Raw genomic sequence first — 22,446 nt, 5'->3', positions numbered from 1 at the left:
AGTTGTGACTGAGTTATTATCTGCAGTCCTTATTACTAGCTTGTCATACGTGGGCGCTGTAGAGCTAACAGCAAACTGGGAGGCATGAGTTTAAAATACGTCAGTATTGTCAGTGTCTAACAACTTCTAAAATATCAGGATGATTTTGAAGGTTTTGTGACCTTCTCAGGCTGTCAGAAACATGCTAATTAAAAATCCAAAGGAATTGCAGAATCAGAGGAGCTCTCAAGGTGAGAGGGATAATCCTTCTCTTCCCAGATGTCAGTGATGGGAAGAAACTAAAAGCAAGAAAGTATTTGAAGGCTGAAAAAAAGAAATGAGGCAGAACAGTTCCACCTTTAACAGAGGAAGACAGGCACAAAAAAAGCTGGGGGCTCTAAGTGGCTCTGGAAATATTAGGAGAAAGGAGACATTTGATTCTGGTCTCTGCAAGGTAAATAAAGCCCCAGATCAGCTAAGGAGGAGCCCTGCTGATAAACAGGGTCTGTAAATGCATCTCCTTGCTTGATGTTTTTCTTCTGCAACAGTGCTTGTAATTGCAATGACTAAAACATCATTCTTAGCTTGTTGTTTTACAATAAAAAGTGCTAATTTCTTCTGATTTTCATCCAGCATTAAAAGCAGTTCCCGAGAAATCTGACACACAGTAACATTCCTGGAGATGATGTACCCCAAATGCCATTTTTAGTATCAGTCACAAAGACAGAGACATTTGGGGCTCCCCAACCTGCAAGATGCTTTCTCCTAAAACTGTGTTTGTGAACTGAATAATCCGATGTTTAGTGAAGGAGGGAAGAGAAGTCTCCCTCACGGCTTGTCACCGTTCCTTCTTCAGCTACTAGGGAAAGGCAGCTGCACAGCAACTGAAACTTTTCAAAGATGATAAAAGCAATGGCCAATAAAGGTGACCAAATTGTTGAAAATTAAAAAGTAGGATCTGTGGGGAAATCTGAAATCAAAGAGATTTCTAATCAGGCAGAAAACTGCCTGAGAGAAACTCAGAGATCTCTTACCTCCCCCAGAGGAGAAAGATTTTCTGTTTCTGTGGGGCAAATCAGTGTGGATTCAAGAGCATGAAAAGTATGCAGGTCCTGCAAAAAGGCAAGGAGATGTCACCTCGGAGAAGCCCTGCTTTTATGTCTTCCTTCAAACTTAGTAATGGAATTCCAGGAGCCAATAAATATTTGAAGGACAAAGCGAGCACACTTACATTACATAGAATTAACAAGAACTTCACAGCAACCTTTCTCCTAAACTAAGTAAGCAGTGTTGAGTGTTTTTCACATGTTAGATAATGAATCTTAAAATAAAGGATAATTCACAGACTAGTTTTCTGAGAAACCAGTGGGAGGATGGTTGGTTGTTTATGTTAAAATTCATTGTATGGGTTAAATACATCTCCCTCAGTCCAGTTTCTGCCTGAGAGCAGAATATTCTATTGCAAATTCTTCTGGAACTGTATTTTCAGCATTGGCTGGTTAGGGGAAGACATTGCAAAAAGGAGGCAAAATTTAGCAATATGTTAAATGTGTGGTTACATAATTTTTTAGCTGTCTTTTTATTCCAACATGCAAGACAACACGTCAGGAATTCTTCTAGCTTGAAAGGGCTTAGGCTGAATCTCATCATTTTAGGCTGAGAGAGTCCTGGTGGTAAGCGTGGAGTGGGAAGTGCAGTTAAATTTACGTTTCCCAGGGTGCTTGAAGTGGAGAAAAAAAGAGGTGATCGGTTTTGAGGGGGGATAGCAGCCAGACACAGCGGTGGCTCTGGAAGGAGCTGATCCTGTTCTGGCATGGTTGATAAAGAGCTGGGGCTGAAGGGCACTGGGGAACTGGGCTCTGCCTTGCTGAGTGGTTGCAGGTATTGGGTACATCATCTCCAGGAATGTTATAGTGTCCCAGATTTCTCTGGAACTGCTTTTAATGCTGGATGAAAATCAGAAGAAATTAGTACTTTTTACTGTACATCAACAAGCTAAGAATGATGTTTTAGTCATTGCATTTGCAAGCACTGTTGCAAAGGAAAAATATCAAGTCAGAAAATGCAAAGGCCACATTCCTTAGACTGCTCTCCTTTACTGGCGCCTGCTGGCTCAGAGTGCTTGGCATCTGTGCTACCAACTCCTTTTCTGCCCAGCATCCAGGTTGCCTGACCCTGAGAACAGACCCTAACCACACCATCTCCCAATATGCCTGGTGTCCCCTGGTGGGGATTCCAGGGTGCAGGGCATCCACCCAGCTGCACAGCAGCTCGGCACAGCCTGATGCTGTCCAATCTATCTGTATAGCCTGAGCCAACATCTCAGCCAACGATACAGGGAAAATAGCATGAGCTGGACAGAGAGCTGTGCTTTAAAGTGGTGTTAAATAAACGTCCAAAGTGGTGCTTGCATGACTGCCCCTTTCAAGCTCCATTCAAATTGGTTGTGTGTTGACAGTGGCAGGTCACTAGTTTCCATTGAGATTTCATTGTTGATCAGTGAATGTACAAATTAGCCACAGGGTAATTTCTTCTCCTTATTTAATCAAATGGAAACATTCAATCCATTTTTGTGTTCACAGAACAGCCCTTACAGTTTATTTAAGTAGGTTAAATATAAACCAACACCAAAAAAACAGCCCAGCAGCATAACAATGCACTCCCTTTTATTTCTTGATAATAATTTGATATAACTGGCAATAATTTATATTATCTTTATTTTCCTTGGTCTTGTGACTTCTCAGAAGTGTTTCCTACAGTGCCCATTGGCATGTGTTTGCTAGTGCATAGAGCCCTCTGATTTATAGGCTTTGACTTAGTGCTGAGGCTTCAAGGGCAGCAGCTCAGCAATTGCAGCTCCAGCCCAGGGAGGAAAAAGTGCCACTATCCTCTCCATGTTAAAATCAGGAACAAAGCTCTCCATGGATTTAAATGGAGCACAATATGGACAGTTTCATTTTTTCACTAAATATAGACAGCACATTCTGCCCTCCAGATGTACAGAAATGGGAAAGAATAAGATGTAGGTTTTATACACCTGAGCATAGTGTGATGGAAGGAGGGTGGGAAGGCTTTTCCAAAGGCACTGGGGAGCTCTCCATGAGGGTCACAGCCATAGTGTGCATCAGGCCAGGGACACTGTAATGGCATAAGGCATTTGAAAAAATTGACTGACTGGTGCTGTGGATGACACTGGGATGCAGGTCCAGCAGGGCCAGGCAGATCTGCACTAGATGTGGCTGGAAGGTTGGAAAAATGACTCTTCACGGGAGAGGTTTGAGTTGGGGATTTTGCGTTGTTTTTTCATTTTCACATTCCCTATAACAGCTATACATGTGGAAAATCAAAAGGGGGAAGTGAGAGAGTGGGAGGGATGTCTTTGCTTGAGGAGGTCTGGAGAAGATTTCTGCCACCACCTGACATGGCTTGGCTCCTTGAGTTCTGTAAAACAGAAGAGATGGGAGTAAACTCTTCCCAGCTAGTGAACATTGAGCCATTGCAGAATTGAAAGAAAGTCAAACAGCTCTCAGGAAGATGTGATTGTTTGATAAACAAGAACATTTTATGATAATCTTTGTATTTACAAACACAAGGATGGGTCAAATGTGTGCTCTTGGAAATTTTTTTTCTAGCAGAAATTTTCTTTAAAGCCTAGCAGTTAGAAAATGCTTGTGCTAAAAATAACTTACAAAAACAGCGATATCGATCCATGCTCTTTCTTTCACAAAATTTAGTATTTTGCAAATATTGCTGGTTTTTAGATCACTCTATTTTTGCAAGGTAATGTAAATTCATTTATATCAAATCATAGAACCTGTAAATCTTGAAAACCACTTAACTTTAGGCACATCTGGGAAAGATTGCAAATGTAATGTCTGATGCTGAAAACTCAAAGGCACCAAAACTGAAGAGGATGTCAAAGACATCTACTTGAGTAAGTTTGGTGGCTATATGTTCAAGTACACATACACAGATGGATATATGGTAACCATTCATGACATTTTCCTTGTATACACCATTTTAGGTAACAAAATGTCATTGGTGAATGTAAGAAAAATTTACAAAGCCATCATTGAAATATATTGACAGAATTTGATGTTACATCTGTAATCTGTGATTATTTTGATATACTTTGCAGATCAAGTTATAAGTAAGGACATAGAATTAAAAAATCTATCCTGATTCCTTGGAAAAGGTATTTACATTTCAGAGATCCTGCCTGTGAGAGGTTGCATGCTGCATAGCTTTTTTCATTATTTTAGAAAAATACAGATAGATGAAAGACAGGATCAAAAGGCCAAGAAATATTCCTCTAACTACCATGATCCACATACCATAGTTTCATTTCACTCAAAATTCTCATTGTCTTCAGTTCTGCAGTAGAAATTTCATGGAATTACAGGGAATTCTGCCTACCACCTCTGTAGTGCTTGCCTGTTTTGTTTGCATTATATGTTCTGGAAAGCTGATGTTATTGATCTAAAAGGTCTTTATAGAAGTTACCACTGTAACCAGAGGTTGAGTCCAGCTCTGAATCTGCAGTGCATAACAGCCCTTAACAATTAGAATTGAATATCCTGAAAGACTTAACAGTTTTGTGTAAGACATAAGAAAAGTCCATTAATACAGGAAAACACTGAACAAGACTAGACATAATGATCTTCTCAAATATGACATGACATTTTTTTGTTTAGAAAAAAGCTATCTTGGATTACAGATATGCCCTTTCACATTACTTTCTGCATCCAGCTGCTAAGGTACTTGTTGTTAGTTCTGATGTTTTGCAATGAGGATTCTGTGTATACTTCTAACAGTTTTGCTATTAAATTGCTATTGAAACAACAAATTATGTCATTAAACAACTATATCACAGCTTATAATATGTTAATTTTAATATCTAATACATGAAGTTAAGTCTAAGTCTTGCTAGAGAGCTCCAAAATAAGACTAATGGGATGAGTAAGATAAATGCTAATTCCAAAATTGCAAATTGCAAGCTTTGATGCAGCTGATGACTCAGGAACATTACCACTCATTTTAAGGTTGCATGTAGGCAAAAATAATTACTGTTCCCAATATAGAGGCCTCTGGAAAATATCACCCATTTGAAAAGGGACCTACTATATCAGAAGATTGATATCTATGTTTCCTACCTATGTTTCCATGGTAGGAAACATAGATATCAATCTGTGTTTGGTATTGCCATTGTCTAGAGACATGAGAGTATTCCCTGTTTGAGTAATGTTGCCTGGTGTTAACAGTGAGCCATCACATGCTGTGTTCCTCTCCACACCACATGTTCAATCACCATTATTAAAATAATATTTTAATAATGAAAATAATTTAAAATATGATCAATAAGTTACTAACAAGCTACATCTTATAGCTGGTGTGGTGCTGGTGAGATGCTGATTTTAGGAAGATTGCAAAGACAAGGATGAAGTTGATGGCAACAAGATCCAGTCATTCTTTTTAGGCCCATCTGGGTGCTGTGGTACTTCCAACTTTGCCTGTACTGTAAGTTATTTGAAGCAAGATTAGTTTCTAAGGGTTAGAGAATAACTGATTTCCCATCCTCATTTATTCTTTGGTGTCTCTTGCTACAGGTATGCTGGTTTCGATGGGGGCAGTGATTTTCAGCTGTAGACACTTGTATTGTAAAAATGTAGAATCAGGATGCCACAGCTGAGTTCAGTAATTCTTCTGCACAGTGACCAGAGGTCAACACCTTCTGCTCAACATCAGTCTCAGCTGTAAGAGAAGCAATGATTTGTTAGATGTGCTATTATTGTCACCAACATTTAGCTAACCATCACTTTCCAAAAAGAATTTAAAACTTATCCATAAATTGCTTGGATATGTACAACAGAGAAATATAGTGAAGACGGTGAAAGAGAAACATACCATTCTTCATCCTACTCGTAATCCTGCACAGCTTTCTCCACTTCCTTGTTGCCTAATATAGTAGGGAGAGCTCAGCATCTCATGGCTGCTTCTACCTCCTTCCCACAGCCCTCCAGACTCCTTAGCTCTTACAGCCTGAAAGCATGATGCTTAAGAAGATACACCTGCTGCTGCCTTTCATTTCCGTCTAGTGTGGTCAAACATTTTAAATGGGATTGGCTGATTGATAAAGTAAGGCACTAGGGATTTATCCTAGACACAACAAAGTGTTGAATGTTGGTAACATTCAACCAGTACTCCATTATATATTGCCAAATATTTCCTTTATGTGACCAGGGAGATCTGAATTACAGAAAACTTCTCCTTTGAAGAAGCCATTGTTTCCTTATTGTCCTCTGTTAAAAGATGAGAAGAACAGCCTAGTTTGATTGGCAAAAGCACAAAATCAGACGGAATGTACTTACCTGGGCCTGCTTTTTCAACAAACTTCTGACTGCTGTTGTTTCCACACACTAGGTAGTATGGAGATGACTTCTCTTCCTGTGAGGTTTTTTTCTTCATGGGAGGTAGTGATCTCTTTTGCTGCTGTTCACAGAAGTCACAGGCACAGGTTTTGTGGGTTTGTTTCAATGCCACAGCTCAACATGTGTTTGACAGTATTTAGTGACTTAAGAGAAAGGGCCTCTTCCCTAAACACATGGCCAAATCTGCATGGTTGAGCAATGGCAAAATCCAGAGCTTTGGATTCTGACCTGGCTCGGCTGTGCAGTGTCATTTACAGCAGTGTCCCTGAGCTGTAGGCGAGGAAACACAGAACTGGAGTCTGTAGCTTTGTTTACCTCTTCACAAGGAAAAATAAAGCAGCATTAGAAACAGATCCAGAACAAGTACATGGAATAAGTACATGTAGCAAAAAAAAAAACCAAAACAAAACAAATCAGAAGAAGGCTCAGCATCAAATAGCGATCTTATCTGTGAAATGAAGCAATAGTCCCACAAGTGGTTGTATTCATCATGACACGGAGTTAACTTGGTGAAGCTCCAGGAGTTTATGTACAAACACATACAGTAATGTATTCCCAAAATGTTAACAAGGATCTCACTCGCACTTTTCACCTTGGCCACAGCACATCCCCAGGAGGAAGGGAGCATGGCCATGTGCCAGAGGCACTGGGGAGGCACTGAGAGCAGGCATGTGGGAGGGCAGCTGCCCAGAGAAGGGTGCTGGCCTGGGATCCCCTACCAGACCCTGAGAAAGCAGTTGGTAAATGAAAAGATGCTATGATAGGGAGAAGCAAGCAAAGAGCCATTGCAAGAGTGTTTTTGCCACAGGCAACAGCTTATCATGTCCTTTCCACTGGCTCCCCTCCAGGATGAGAGCTCAGCATGACCTGTGCTGGGCAGAGGATAGGGGAGTGGTGGGACAAGTCCCAGACACAAGGCACAGGGAGTTGTGTATGATTTGCTGTGGGATGAGGCATGACTTGTGCCAAGAGGGCCCAGTGACACATGGGAATGGAGTAACCCTAGGAATTAATCCTACACAGCAGCAAACTGGCCACAGGGCTCAATGCATTTAGAGATTTCTTTCCTGTAGTTTTGGACTTTACAAGACTCCATAAACTAGTTCATATTTCAGAGATATGGTATTTGATTCTGAGGTGGAAGATAAAGTCCTTCACTTGTCTGACTGCCCTACTGGTCTTTCGTTGGAGGCACACAGTGGTAAAAAGTCCTAAAGAGTGAAAAAGATGGTTGTACTGTCTGACTTTTCTAGCTTGCCTTGGGATTGCTCAAGACTTCAACTCAAACAGAATGAAAGGTCTGGTGTCTGGTTACAGGATTCAGAAGGATACACCACTTCCCAAAATTAATATCTTCTGCCATCTGACACACAGGAAAGGAGGAGCTCGCTCCTTTCTACAGCCCTACCATGGTCCCAGAGAGCCAGGGGAGAAAACTCCCTTGTTCCTATTCCACCATAGTCTGGTGCAGGGGTAGGTGTGACTTTCACCAATAATGATAAAGCAGTGGCTGAATCATAAAATTTATCTCAACAGCCTTGATTGCTACTTCTGAAATATATAGAATTCTCAATCATGTTATGATAAAACACTTAGGTACAGCAGCATCCCCAGGCACACCTCAGGCAGCATGGCAACAGGCTCTGTACAAACATGAACTTAGGCATTGCCTGACCCATGAGCTCCTATTTTAAGTAGACCTGGAGAGGTAGAAAGAAAAGCAGAGGGTCACAGGTGAAGGAATTTGTTTTCCCTGGCCTGTAGTGATCTAAGGTTCAATGCCCTACTAATAGAGTCTCCCCTTTTAAATAATGACTAACATGCAGGAAGATGCTTCTCACATGTTTTTTCAAGCAACAAATCACAATAAATTAAGCTTGATGCTAGTATGTGCATGAAAAGCCTCAATTAAATTCCAAACACATTTTGCTTACAAAAGTCTTTACATACATAATTTTCTTAGAGTTTTTGTTTTTTCTGTTAAAAATCAGTCACATTGAAAATATTTATTTTCTCTTTAATGGAAAATTGTGAAGTCACAACCCTGAGTGGAGATCAGCAAGCAAATCTCTAAGCTGCCATGCCCTGTGAATAGAGGCCATGGTGCTGGCCTGAAAGTTGAACTGCTTTGCAGAAGATTTTGCAAGACAAAAGGTCTCTGCATCAGTCCCAAGAAGCCCAGACCTGGCAGATTACATCGGATATTGCAGTCAGTGGAGAAGGAACTGGGAAATACATTTTTTCACATGTATGTCACACTCACAGAAACCAGCAGTCAACGTGTGCAGCTTCAATACCACCCTGATGGTTGGGATAACTTAGGATGGTTGGTACAGCACAGCCCACCAAGCACCTTGCTGCCCTTTAATTCTACTGTGAGACCCCATGGGCCAGAGGGAGGCACAGATGGGAGGGAGATGTACTGCTCCAACACATGCAGCCATCTGTGTTAGTCCCTGGGAGCTCAGAGCAGGAGCACAAATACCCTTAAGTGCCAATATCAGTGTCTGTATTTGGGCATCAGTGAAGTTTGCTGTCCCACTGGCAATTTCCTATTTAGCTTTACAACATGACAGTACTGGACAGTCCCTTGTTCCCACTGTTATTGGTCCACCAGCTGCATGTTGAAAATTACTCCTTACTATTACACTGAGCCAAAGAAATTCACAGCTGATACAAGGAGTTCCATGAATAAAAAAGCAAACTAGAAAGGCAGCAGAAATTGTATTGTGGTATCTTAGAAGACTCACACCAGAGAAGGAGCTGTTTTATGCTTGTTGGGTTAACCCCAGCAGTAATTTCCCTTTGTTTGGAGCTCTTATGGAGAGCACTTTCCACTGTGCACACCGCACATGTGGTGGACAGATACAATTTCAGCCTCATTGCAAATTCTGGGGAAGGTCCTTGTCGATCTTGGTGACCTTCAGGTTGCTTGCTCTTTTGGGGGATGGTATGGTTGGACAATACATGGATAACTACACATGCTTTTCATTTTAGCATCCCCCGGAGATTTTATATGGCAAATACTTAAAGCATAGCACCACTGAGACACAATCATCTCCTGATTTGCAGGCAGCTGCTGAGCTGATTGCAGTGCAGTTTGGGTACAAAGTACCCAGGAGAAATCACATAAAAAAAGGCCAGGAAAGCTTTAAATTTGACATTAGACAAACAGAATTGGGCATAATAAACTTTTAAGAGCTATATCACTTTTTCAGAAAGATGAAACAGCAGGTCAATGATGACAGGGCATGAACTGGACAACTAAAGGAGGCCGGTTTCTAAAAAGAGGGGAGGCACAATAAGGCTGGTGAAGTCAGTGCAGTTGGTGCAACGAACCCGGGGCCGTTTCCCAGGATGCCTGACAGAATTTTCCTTCTGTGGGAAAAATCAATGACTGGAATAGGTCAGTCTTTTTTGCCATGGCAAACCTATACTTAAGTGTGATTAAAATGCTTTTCGGCAAAGGAAATACCCTGTAGTTTAAGCCAAACGTGGGGACATCCTCTGTGCCTCTGATTGATGTTATGGTGGTTTGTGTGGTGTACTATATCCTGAACCAGACCCAAGTCAATTAGGCACCATTTCAAAGTATTTTCTCGTGCAGCCCAAGGTTTTGCTCATGACAGTGAAACCCGAGACTGGGGGAAACGATAGCAGAAATGAATTCTGTGAGCGAGCGCAGCCAGGCCATCGGGTTAGCAGGCAGCAGGCACTGCAGGATTCCCTGCTTCAAGGAGCAAGATGCCTTTTTCAAGTTGTGAGATTTAATGGCCTTTTTGCTGAGATCAAGTGTAGTGTTGGTTTAATATCTGATACAAGCTCCATCAGGAAAGTATATCCTCCCTTTCGGGGGGATGAGGGCTCTCCAACTCACAGGGGCAGAGGGCTAACTTTTATAGGGATGCAGGGGATGGGTGAAGGCCAGTGGGTTACAAAGGATCTGCATAGGGTCTCCTAAAGGATTGTGGGTCTGTCTTTTCTCACCGTGACTAAAGAAGTGGTTGCCTTTCCAGGGAGTCCTGCTGGGCGATTGCACAATCTCAGCAGATATCCCTCCAGGGCAGGGGCTGGGCATACCCCACAGGTTTCCATGGAGGTCATCTATGAAATGGTGGCTGGTGTCCAGAAAGTGGTATGCACAGATCAGTATTACTGTTTTTCTGTGGAAATCACATTCTAAATATCAAAAGGAACATGAGGACAAGACAAAATATAAATTTATTTATTCCACTCAAGGCTGGATTTTTGTAAAGACATGAGCAGGGTGTTATAAACTAGAAATGATCTGATGGTGCACAGCAATGATTCATCTGCTCGGCAGAGATCACAAACAAAGGAGACCTCTGACTTTGCTGCTGTTGCTGGCCAGTTCCAGGATAAACAGTGATGAACACGTCCATTGACACAAAGAAAAGAAACATGTAAAGAGAAGGATTTGCAGAACAGGCTCTCTGCCTTCCTCTGCTGAATATTCCTGCCAGCAAGGAAAAGGTGCAAGAAAACCCTATAGGCTTTACCTCTGTGCTGTACCACTGCTGTGTCATTGCAAGTGATGGCAACACACACAGTTCAAAATCAGGTTCAGACACTAAAGCCTGGTTTTGTCTGCTGAGGGCTCCCTGTCAGTCTGTAAAACCTCGAGCTCTGCCTCCCTGGTACTGATGTTGTGCCTTTCATGGGTAATGTTTATGCCCTATCTTGAGCTAGAGGAATACCACCTCTGTAACAGCCCCATTTAAGTCCTAGCAACTTCTACTTCCCTGCTTTGGGGATGGTTAAGGAAAACTACTGACCCCTCCCCATTGTGCAGGTGCCAAGCATTTCTGGGAGGAGGCCATCAGTGACAAAAAAAGACATCTTTCATTCTAATTGTGTTGTAGCATCCCTAGGCACAGACTAGAGACACTTCCAGGGCATGTGACCCCGGGAGCTCTGCAAAAATCAAGAGCTCTGGTGGGAATGGTATCTTTGGTGCTTGGAGAAGAGACAGCACTGACACAAAGGAGTGCCTATGGTGTAACAATGATCCTTGAGTGGTGACACTTCTTGTCATGATATGGTGTTTTATGAAGCTTTGCTTTATTCAAATGTGTTTCTTGGATTTCTCTTCAAAACATGGACTCAAGGACAAATGCTACAACAAACATGCCAATTATAAGGGATAAATACTGAAAAGATATTTCTTTTGGCGGAGAAAGCACCTGCTAATTTTAAACTATTTGAGGGATAAGAGACCCTCCTGTTCACATTGTTATATTGAACCATGAGTTGATTACTGAAGAGCTCTTTTGGTTCTAAGCAGCTACAGACCCATAAATATTTCTGCCAAGGTCTGTCATCTCCACAGCAGTTCCTGCCGCTGTTCAACCATACCAGCAGCAGTTCCACAAAGGTTTGCAAGGGCAGTGTTTGTGCCATCCAGCCAAGCTTGAGCAAGGAGCTATGTCATATCATTTGTTTTTTCCACTCAGTGAGATTTGCAGAGTAGCCACTGCAGAGTGGCCCTTTTGTCAGGGCAGACACCCACCGTCCATCCCATGCTGGAGCTGGGGCAGTCCATGGGATGGTTCGCTGTGCTGAGCTGTGTACTGAGCTAGTGAGACATCCCACCCCAGTCCTGACCCCCCTCTTAATGTCATCATAATCTGAAGCCAAATAGTAGCTGAGCTCTGACTGTCGTTTAGCTGTGTTTAACTTTTCCATAGTAGACATTTTAAAACAAGCTCCTGATTTCAATGCAGAGTTAAAGATCATTCAAGAGTCACACGGGGAGACTCAGTGGCCATGGTTGCCCCTCCGTCCCTCAGCTCCTCGAGATGCATGCGGTTCTGCTCTATGGATGACTTTTCCACTGCATTTACTGGAATGACCCCGTTCTCCACCACTGTCCAAGGGCTCTGTTAACAAACTCAAGTAACAGTAATAAATCTTTCTAGGGCCCAGCACCAGTGCTGCCAGAGCTGTGAAGCCACCTGTCTTGGCATGATGTGAAATTAATGATGCACTTAGAGCACTAGAAGCCTAGAGGTATTGTGCAATACCTCTTCTTCTGACATGCTGGTGTACAGAGCTTACACTTAACCACCTTGGCTGTTCCTCCTCAGAAATCCTCCTCAGCACAGAAGCAATTTAAAAAATTGCTCAACCCACCTCAGGCCTGAGTTGCCAGTGTTGTTTGCACACAGAATTCCTTTGTCAGTTATCAGCACTTACTCAGTATTACTCAACTCTGAGGCAGCTAAGGGAGGGAACAGGACAGTCAACATGAAGCACAACGGAACATAAGTGTTTATTGAGGACCAGAGCCTGCCTGCTCCCACTGGGCTACTCCCACTGCCCACAGCAAGGGTGTGAGGATGGGGTCTCTGGTTTGATCCTGCCCCATCATACTAGTCCTGCAGAGAGGGAGGTGGCAGATGCCCTGAAAACCTGCTTTCTTTGGGGTCTTGGTGGAGAAAGAGTTAATGTGAAAAAGCAGAGAGTATGCACAGCAATGTGCAGAGCAGCAGAAGACGTTTTGTCTGCTCCTTTTTCTAGTGGACAGAGCTTTTTTGGCAGGGGGTTAACCGATCAAGACTGGAAAAAGATATTGGGAATAAAGAAAGGGGTGTGAATGGCCACACAAGAACTAGTCAATTTTTTTCCAGTGGAAGACTGTTTTTTCAGTTAAACAATGCCATTCATGTTAACACAGAAAGTTTCCATGGAAACATGAGTATGGCAGAAGCATTTTATTTTAGAAAAGGAAAACCTCCAGAAGCCTCTAAGGAAGATGAAATATTTCAATCTGGTTTATTACTTCTCTTTTTTTAAAAATTTCCACTGTCAGTTTTAAAAATGTGGTGTTTTTCTTTTACATCAGGATAATCTTTTTCAAAATATTTGAGCTTTTCTCTTAGTGGAAATGCAAAAGTCAATGTGAAATATCCTTATGGAGAAAAATGGTGGGTTTTCAGCATTTTCATTTACTTTGTGAAAATTTCATGGTGCTCTTTTTCAATTAGATAAAGAAATTGCCCAAAACAGATATTCTGAATCTGTTCTTAATCTAAGTCCTGCTTCAGAATGGGATCAAAAAAGAAATTAGATTTGTGTTTAATTTTAACCTGTTATCCAGCACTGTGTCCAGGTGGCCAAGAAGGACAATGGCATCCTGGCCAGTGGCATCCTGTCAATAGTGTGACCAGCAGGACCGGGGCAGTGATTGTCCCCCCTGTACTGGGCACTGGTGAGGCCACACCTCAAGTGCTGTGTCCAGTTCTGGGCCCCTCAGTTCAGGAAGGGCATTGGGATGCTGGAGCACGTCCAGAGGAGGGCAGTGGAGCTGGTGAAGGGTCTGGAGCACAAGTTCTTTGAGAAGCAGCTGAGGGAGCTGGGGGTGTTTAGCCTGGAGAAAAAAGGCTCAGGGGGGACCTTATTGCTCTGTACAGCTACCTGAGAGGAGGCCGTAGCCAGGTGGGGTTGGGGTCTTCTCCCAGATAACAAGTGACAGAACAAGAAGAAATGGCCTCAAGATGTGTCAGGGGAGGTTTAGATTGGATATAATGAAACATTTTTCCCAGAAAGGGTTATCAAGCACCAGAACAGGCTACCCAGGGAAGTGGTGGAGTCACCATCCTTGGAGATATTTGAAAGACATGTGGATGTGGCATTTAGGAACATGGTTTAGTGGTGGACTTGGCAGTGCCAGGTTAATGGTTGGGCTCGGTGATCTTAAGGGTGTTTTCCAACCTATATTATGCCATTATTCTATGATTCCATGTTCCTGAATGCACCTAGGTGTGCTTTAAGTTTAGCACCTGCTTTGCATGGTCAGCAAACTGCTTCTGAAATCGGTAATTTTGTGCTTTCTGTTTCTCCTCTCATCCAGCTCCTGGATGAGTGCTGGCTGGGTGAGTACTTCACGTCTTTCTCACTCAGCTGTCTCATTTCTTTTCTGTTCTTTTCTTTTTCTCTACTTCTCCTTTAGTTGCTATCCAAGATTTCTAGTTGTGATTCCCCTGCTTCCTCTCCTGTCTTATATTCTCTGCCACAAGTATTGGTTTTCTCTTCCTGTTTTCCTAAATCCTAGGCCCAGTGAGTCTCAAGTTATTCACACACTTGAAGTTAATGTGAAACATGAATATCTGACTCTCAAGGTCCTGTGCTCTGGAGTGGGCGCTCAAGCAAACCCAAGGCTTTTGGACACATCCATCGCTGTGCAAGATGAGGTACACACAGCTGCCCAGTTCCCATCAGCCCTGAAGTGTATTTATTTGCTTTAAAAGGCACAAAATCTTAGGGAGCTGAAATGGAAGAACAGCAGTGACATATAAAGAAAGAAAAATATTTGCTTCCTGTGCAGATTAGCTTCATCCAAGCTTAGACTTCAAAAAGATTTTGTAACTTTTAAACAAAGCAGTTCTCCTAATCACGTCTCTGACAAAATGATGGCACCTAATCCACTGTAGAAACCAACTTTAGACTGGTTTTGGTATAATTCACTCACTGTTCTGCTGAAGACATCTACTGTTGCAAGGAAAATACATTGTAAAATTATGCACAGCTTATAGCTTTATTATGTAATGCATGGCCTGGGGAACTATGATTTTTCTGTAAGTTACAAATAACCTTCCACTGTGAGAAGGTTGTACCGTGTCGTCTATAAGGGAATACACATTCCTGGCAGTCAAGAGACCTGGCAGTCCCAAAAAAGGGAACAGAGTATGTGTTCCCCCACTGTGGAATGGTGCCAATGGTTCATGTCCAGCAGTGATATGGTATAATCACACAAAACATATAATAACAATGCATAAAGCTCAACAGCCAGATTGACATGGAGAGCTTCTCAGTCAAATGGGAGGAATGAATTGTACTGCTAAAGCAGAACAGGAGTGAGAGGCACTGCTGGCTGCAGAAGGTGAGCACTTAGGGATTTTCACATACAGAGCATTTAATTCAAGGTCTAAAGAGAGCTGCAGAGCTCTAGTTAAACAAGCTGACTGCTCAGAGGTAGGAACACTTGTGGTGTTCATGCCACCAGCAGCAGGGGCCTGCCTCCTCCTCCAGGAGCACACAGGACCACAAAGCACAGTGTCCTGCTTCTCAGGCAATCCTGTTGGGTGCAGTCCTTCTTTGCAGGGATCCTGCTCCATGTATACCAGGCATATTTCTTGTTCCAGTGCTGCTGCAGCGATGACGTGCCAGTCTTGATCTTCTGAGTCATAAAAGCCAAATTCTATCATCTACATTAATGTTGTTTGTAACTAGTTTAAGTTTCCATCTTATGCCACTTTCCCTTATATAGATATTTTTCTTCCCTTGGTGTTTACTCTTTCTTGATGTATTTTTAGAAACCTTTTGTATTCTTTTTCTCTTCCCTGCTAAGCAGGCGCCGGTCCCTCCTGTAGGATAGTCTCCATCAGTCTGATCATTGTCTCATTTGCTCCTGTTTCAATTAATCCTTCTTGACAGGGGATGCCCAGGAATGTACACAGTGTTTCAGATGGGATCTCACAGTGTGAGACACCAATATTCAGAATTTGCTGGCTTCACATATTTGTTTTTCTCAGGATTGTGTCACAGCAGTTGTTCACACTCATCTAACTCATACCACTGTAGTAGGCGTCCCCCCAAGCCATTCTCATCTGTTGTTTCAGAATCAACAAAAAAAATTTTTGATCCCCAAGTGATAGTGCCCTTCACAGTATTAATGTTCAACACATTCCTACTACCTATTTCTCAAGGTCACCTTTTATTCCTTTGTGATACTCTAGTTTTGCATTGTGCTGACAATTACAGTCTACTTATGTCTCTAGAAAAGGCCACAGGAAAAGATGCAGTATTTGCTGAAGTCTCAGAGGAAAATATTTAATTAGATGAAACCCAGTCTGATCTTTGATAGGCTCTAACAATGTACTTCAGCCCAGTAGTTTCCTTTTCAATATGATCTGCTTTACCTTCTCAATGTGAAAGCCTGGTGTAATTTTTGATCCCATTTCTATCCTCTACCTTCCTGAGTTATATTAAGCATTTTCCATTTGACAGGGTATCAAAATACCAGCTGACACTCAGTAGAATTAGATCAGTTGGGTTCTGGTTTTTTGATTGGTTTTGGTTGTTGTTGGTTTTTTTCCCCAGGGGAAATTCATTCTTCTATCAGCCTGAGATAATTAAACTTTGTAAACCCATGTGTCTTTCTTCCTGTTCAGCAATTATTTTTATATCTTTAATTATTCTTTCCGTTCAGTTACGCCTGTTCTTTAAACCCATGCCTACTCTTGAAGTCAGGAGTACTGGTCCTGCCCCAGTACACTATTTTTTCCTTCCTGAAACATCATATTTGCTCTTCTCTACTCATAATTGCAACATTTTTAACTTGATACCAAAACTGTGGCTACCAAAACCGTGGTTCGCTTTAACTAATTCTTCTAGAATTTAGGAGACAGAAGCCCATTATTAGAGTACCTGAAGTTTTGTTTGCACCTCAAATGATATAATTTCCTTTAATTGCCTTGCTTGTTTCCATACTTTATTTAGTTTTTCTTATTGCAAACTAAGTCAGTGTATGAATTGAATTTTAAAGCTATTTAGTCCCTGCTCCATTGTGGCTCCACTTCATCTTTCTGTGTTATTCTTCCTTATTATACTACTGAAAAAATGCTTTATTTTTAATTTTCATTGCAACATCTAAAATTATTATAGTTTTTGGCTTATTCTTATTTTACATCTCCACATCCTGATGTACAAAATATGATTTTATTTGCTCATAAGAATTTGTTTGTATTCTGTAAGGACTATGCCTAATGTCTTCTTTGAGAGGATACTCAGCCAATTAAGTCTGGAGTGCTTCTCTATCTCTGTAAGTTTGTGTCTCGCTACAAGTAGTTTTTGTATTTTTGACTTAAAGAAGTACCAACATTAGTCCTTATTCAGTTCTCTGAGTTTTTCAGTTCAGTCAGCTTCATCATTTTTTCTTTTTCTTAACCAAAGCACATGATTTAGGACTTGCAATTTTTGTTTATTGACCTATATTTGGCAGTCTTTCCAGAAAATATGAATGTTTAATATTATATCTGAAGTTATATTTTATAATCAGGCCTTTTATAATTTCCTCCTACTTACTGAAGTCAAGACTAAAATAGTATTGCTTTTGTTGGTTCATCAGCTTTTTGAAAGTATCTCCTGGCTAGTATATCTAGGAGCAGCTAACATCCAGTTCTTCAAGCTGAACTTGGGAACTTCATGATTGCATCAGTTTGAGTCACTACATCCTAAATACTGATTCAGTTTGATGATTAAGACATACACTGATGGTCTGCTCCCTGTTCTCAGCTCAGTTTCTGGAGATTGTATCTTTTCTGTCTTACTCTATTTTTGGTTGATGTAATTGCTCTTCTGTTTTTCAGTGCAGCCGTATCCTCTTCATTGCTTCATTTCTGCTTTGTACTCCTGTATAAACTTTTTCTTTTACTCTTCCTTCCTCACTGTTTTCTTCTCTTGATACCACACTTCTCCTGCTCCTTTTCACAGACCACCATGCATGTTCTGTCCATATTCAGTGTTGCTGCTTGCCTGTGGGTGCTCTGTTCCATCAGCCACATCAGGTGGGGCTTCATGCATAGATAGTTGCTGTCCGGTAACTCCTCTTGCAACTTATGCCATCTTTGTCATCACATCCATTCCTGGAGACATCTCTACATCTGCCTTAAAAAGTTAATTAAAATTGTGATCATTGAATTTGTTGATCCATTACATTTTTTTCACAGTCATTGCAGGGAATTCTAAATACCCATTTTATAACCTTTATTCATTGTTTTCCTCTTGTTTGGCCCAGTCTAGTCAGCCAAAGAAAATCCTTTCCACTCCCTGTGTACTGCAGTTAAGTGGCATAATCCTAGAGCTGCCCTCAGTGTCCTCACATGTCCTGCAGGCAGCGACAGATCCTGAAATGTGAGGAGTTTCCTCCTTGCAACCTGTCCTGGTTCCAATGCAGCTGTTGTTTAATGCCATACCATTACCACAGCCAAGACACTTGACACCATGCCCAGGCTAGAATGCTCCTGGCCCTGTGTTTAGAAAGCTAGAAACACTAAACAAAACGTTATTTGGGTGGGATGGGGAGTCATTACAGTTATTCTGCCCAATCTTGGGGTAGCTGATGCTTTGCCGTACATAACATCATATGGTTCTATTGAGTTAACAACATTAAAGGCATACTTTTCCCACTCACTCTATGAACAAGAAAATACCATTCCTTGCTGGTGCACCCAGAGATGTTCTGGAGCTTGCTAGTGAAAGGTGAAGTTCCTACTAAGGTCAAGTCCAGGCTTTTGTCATTGATGTAGACAATGGGATTCTGCACTCTTAAGAAATTAGGTATTTCAAAGATGGCAGGAAGTACTATAATTTAAGTCATCTTTCAGGGAACACACCTGCATTTATCAGACCAATGAATGGAAGAGCATATTCTACATCTCATACACATGCTTTGGTATCTTTAAATACCCAAATGTCTTGAAATGCTTCAGTAATGCTTAAAAATTTTTCCATAGTGTTTTAGCATTAGATTGCTCTATAGTGACATAATACAATAATCACTTATTTTTCTTGAAAAACTAGAGTAATCTTTGTATTCCCTTTGCCCTGGACATCTTTGTCAATCTGCCTATCTAATCCGAAATAAGTGACAGTATGGTGGTATAAGTGGTATGAGTGGTATTTCTGCATAGTGCCTTCCAAGACACCGTCGACATTCTTCTTCTGGATCATTGTTTTGATACTGGGAGCTTGGATGCTGCTCCAGTCAATTAAAAATACAGTCTGCCTTCTTGATGTGTGTTACCAGTTCATCAAACACTTTTGTGAGTAGCCCCTCTAGCTGTAGTCTCCAGAATGGAGATTAAATGTTTTGGGGAAGTCCATTTTGCCATGGAGCAGCCAAAGCAGATATCACCTCACACCTACATGTTACACATTGAAACCCATCAGAACTCTTTCTGTAGGAATAGATTCCTCTAACTGCAGTTAAATATGGGCTATCAAAGCAGCAGGCAGGATGGTCATTGTTCTCCTCAGTGTTTAAATTTCTTTAATTTATCAGGGAAGTACATCAAAAAACATCAAAGCAGATGCTGAGTAAAGGGAAAATGCCAGGTCCAACGGTGAAAAAATGTGCAATTTACAGAGGTCATTCTGCTGGAATTATCCTAGCAAGAGAGTTCCAGTAAAACTCCTAGTACAGATCTGTCCTATCTTGGCAGACTAAAACAGCTACCTGGGATTTAAATTAAGACTTGAAGCCTGCTCTGTTATAATAAGGTGAGCTTTAATCCTGGAGGTGCAAATTGCATTAGAAATCCTGGAACATGGACAATTTCTGGTGGCCAGACATATGAACCAGAGGTCTGAATATCTATTGACTCATGTAATACCTGAGATCAGACCAATCCACAAAGGCCTGCAGCACCCTGTTCCCTTCCAGACATCAGTGGCCCTGTATTCAGAAATTGTCTTTGAGCTGCCTTCCTCACAAGACTTTTACCTGATGACCACCATCCTTGGAAATGGATGGCTGCATGCAAGGGTTCCCCACTCCCCCTTAGAGCATCTGGTTCCATGCAGTGTTGGTCAGAATAATTTCAGGCTGATTTCTTCTACCTGGTGGTAAATCCTTAGTCTTCTAAATGTGGTTTTCAAATCTCTCTACATTGCTCTGTCAGCTAGTCCCGTGTGTTGGAAATCAGTGTTAGGTGACACCACTGTCTTCTGAAATGTCATCAGTGTGATATGCTGTACATCCTAACCCTTGGCCAGGCTTGCTCAGGACATTGCCTCCGTGTCTTCATTTTCCGGGGTGCTTCTTCATCAGCTTGGGATTTTCCCTTCTTCCACTCTGAACTTACTGGATCCCCCTGAATCCCCAACAAAGCACTATTGATCAGCCACCATGCCAAGGAAATTCGTCAAGAACATTTGCATTGTTTCTCTTCTAAAGCCCTTAATTTTTCAGCTGACATCTGAGTGTTGGAAGTCCTCAAAACACAGAACTACTTGTCACTGTAACCTGAACCTGTTTTCAGCTGAGGCACTGATGCATGCTGTGTTTTCTTGCCTAGCACTACAAGGCTCCAGGAAAGACTGTCCCATTACACTGCTCACCCCTTTTCTGTTTGCTCACGTCTCCTCGTTTTCCTCTCCCATTAGTCATCGTCATGTCTCTCTTTATATGACATCTCCCGTGGTCATGATGGCTTTATAGTTACACACTCCCTGAAGCCCAGAGGCCAGGGCCACAAGCTCCCACATTCACAAGCTAGGAAGGGTCTGCCCAGGCTTTGCAGCATGACCCAGGGTCTGTTGGAGACCTGCACTGGCCTGGCCCAGCACCCGAGTGCTCCTCAGAGCAGGCTCACACTAGGCTTAGGTCTCATAGGCATCTGACCAGCCTGTTTACCCTGCTCCAAATGCTCTCTTCCCTACCCTCCTGCTTTTAAGGATTCATGACATTTTTGTCACTCCAGACTGCTCTCCTGTTTTCCCATTGGATGCACCGTGCTCAAGGCTCATTAAAGTTTTGAATCATGACCTGACCCTCAAATGTGGACCTGCCTTGTCCACAATTCCACCTTGGCTTTGGTCCCAGCTTGTTCTGTTGCAGGCCCTGTCTACTTCCATTACTTCTGCTTTCCTCCAATTTCAGCTGGTCCACTGTACAGCCTTGGTAGCAGATATAAGTTGCAACACGTTTGCCTGTCTTTTCAGGTCACCAGCCTCTGAAGGCATAGCCCTGGGAAACAGTAATGCAGTTATAGGCAGGCTGGTTATAGTCATCCTGCTGACAAAAAATGGCACAAGTGGCATAAGAAACAGCATGATGATAGAGAACTGCTTTGTCTCCCGTACATGTTAGTTTTTACTGGGATGTTTCTTGTGCAAGTGTTTTATGGAAACACTTCTTTGTTAAGACTACTTCCAACTAATATTTCCACATGCAAATCTGCACACTTTACAAGCCCCTTCAGACTATATTTGAGTTGTACCTTTTTCTATTCCTCCTGCCGTGTGCAAAGGGTGGCACCCTTTGATACCTCTGAGGGAGAGGAAAGCCCTGTTTTATACTGCAGTGTTAGAAAATGGGGCTTCACAGTGGGTGTTGGCAAAACCTCAATTTTCAGATGAATATTTTGTGTAGTTGCAGTGACGATAGTGGGTAATTTCTGAAGAGAAAGGTCTTATTGTGGGAATTTTTAACTCTCTGCACCATGGTAAAACACTGGTATGCAGTGCAGCAGAAAGCTAGCAGAGTTTGTTTAAGGGTCTCAGTAATATGAAAACTACTGACACTGGTTTAATAGCCACAGGCCTGTCTGAGGGGCTGACAGATTTCTTAGCAGCAAATGAAACACTGCAAAAGGAAATGAATGTGCTTTGTGCGTATACAGGAATGCACATCAAAGGCAGACCAAGGCTGGGTGATAGGCCCTTGCAAATCAAACAGGCTCTGGAGATTGCTAGTATCAATAACATTTAATATGCAAGGTATCTTTCACTCCCAGTATTCTGGGAAAGTGGCTATTATCACAGCTCTGCTGTGATAACGCCTCCCTGAGCTTCTGGGAAAACAGCTCTTTCCTCTTCCCTGGAATCTGACCATCCTTTACATGGCACCCACTGAGTCACTTGGCATCTCAGTGTCTCTGGCCAAGCTCAGTGTCTCCCTCCCTCACTCCCCAGCACTAATGTTTTCCCGGGCAGGGCTCTGGTCTCTCCGGGGTGCTCTGCTGGGGCACCTTGGGCCACCACTGCACTGCCACCATTGCTCGTTGCTGCTTATGCCAGGCATTTGTTTAGTCTGTACCTCTGGCATTTGTTTAGCTGTCTTTGTTATCAGAGCTGGGGACATCATTCACACAAACAGCGTGGAAGGAGCTGGGTGGTGGCTGCAGCCTTGTGGGTGAGCTGCTGGCAGGTTCTGCCCAGTGAGGGCTCTCCGGGGGATGGCCGCAGCCCCGTGCAGGTGATGGAATTCCATGAGCTGACTTGAAAGGCACTTCTT

Source organism: Corvus brachyrhynchos, unplaced genomic scaffold (assembly GCF_000691975.1).
Source record: "Corvus brachyrhynchos isolate BGI_N302 unplaced genomic scaffold, ASM69197v1 scaffold302, whole genome shotgun sequence".
Lineage (NCBI taxonomy): Eukaryota > Metazoa > Chordata > Aves > Passeriformes > Corvidae > Corvus > Corvus brachyrhynchos.
The sequence above is the reverse complement of the archived record's forward strand: the minus strand, read 5'-3'. Positions refer to the sequence as shown.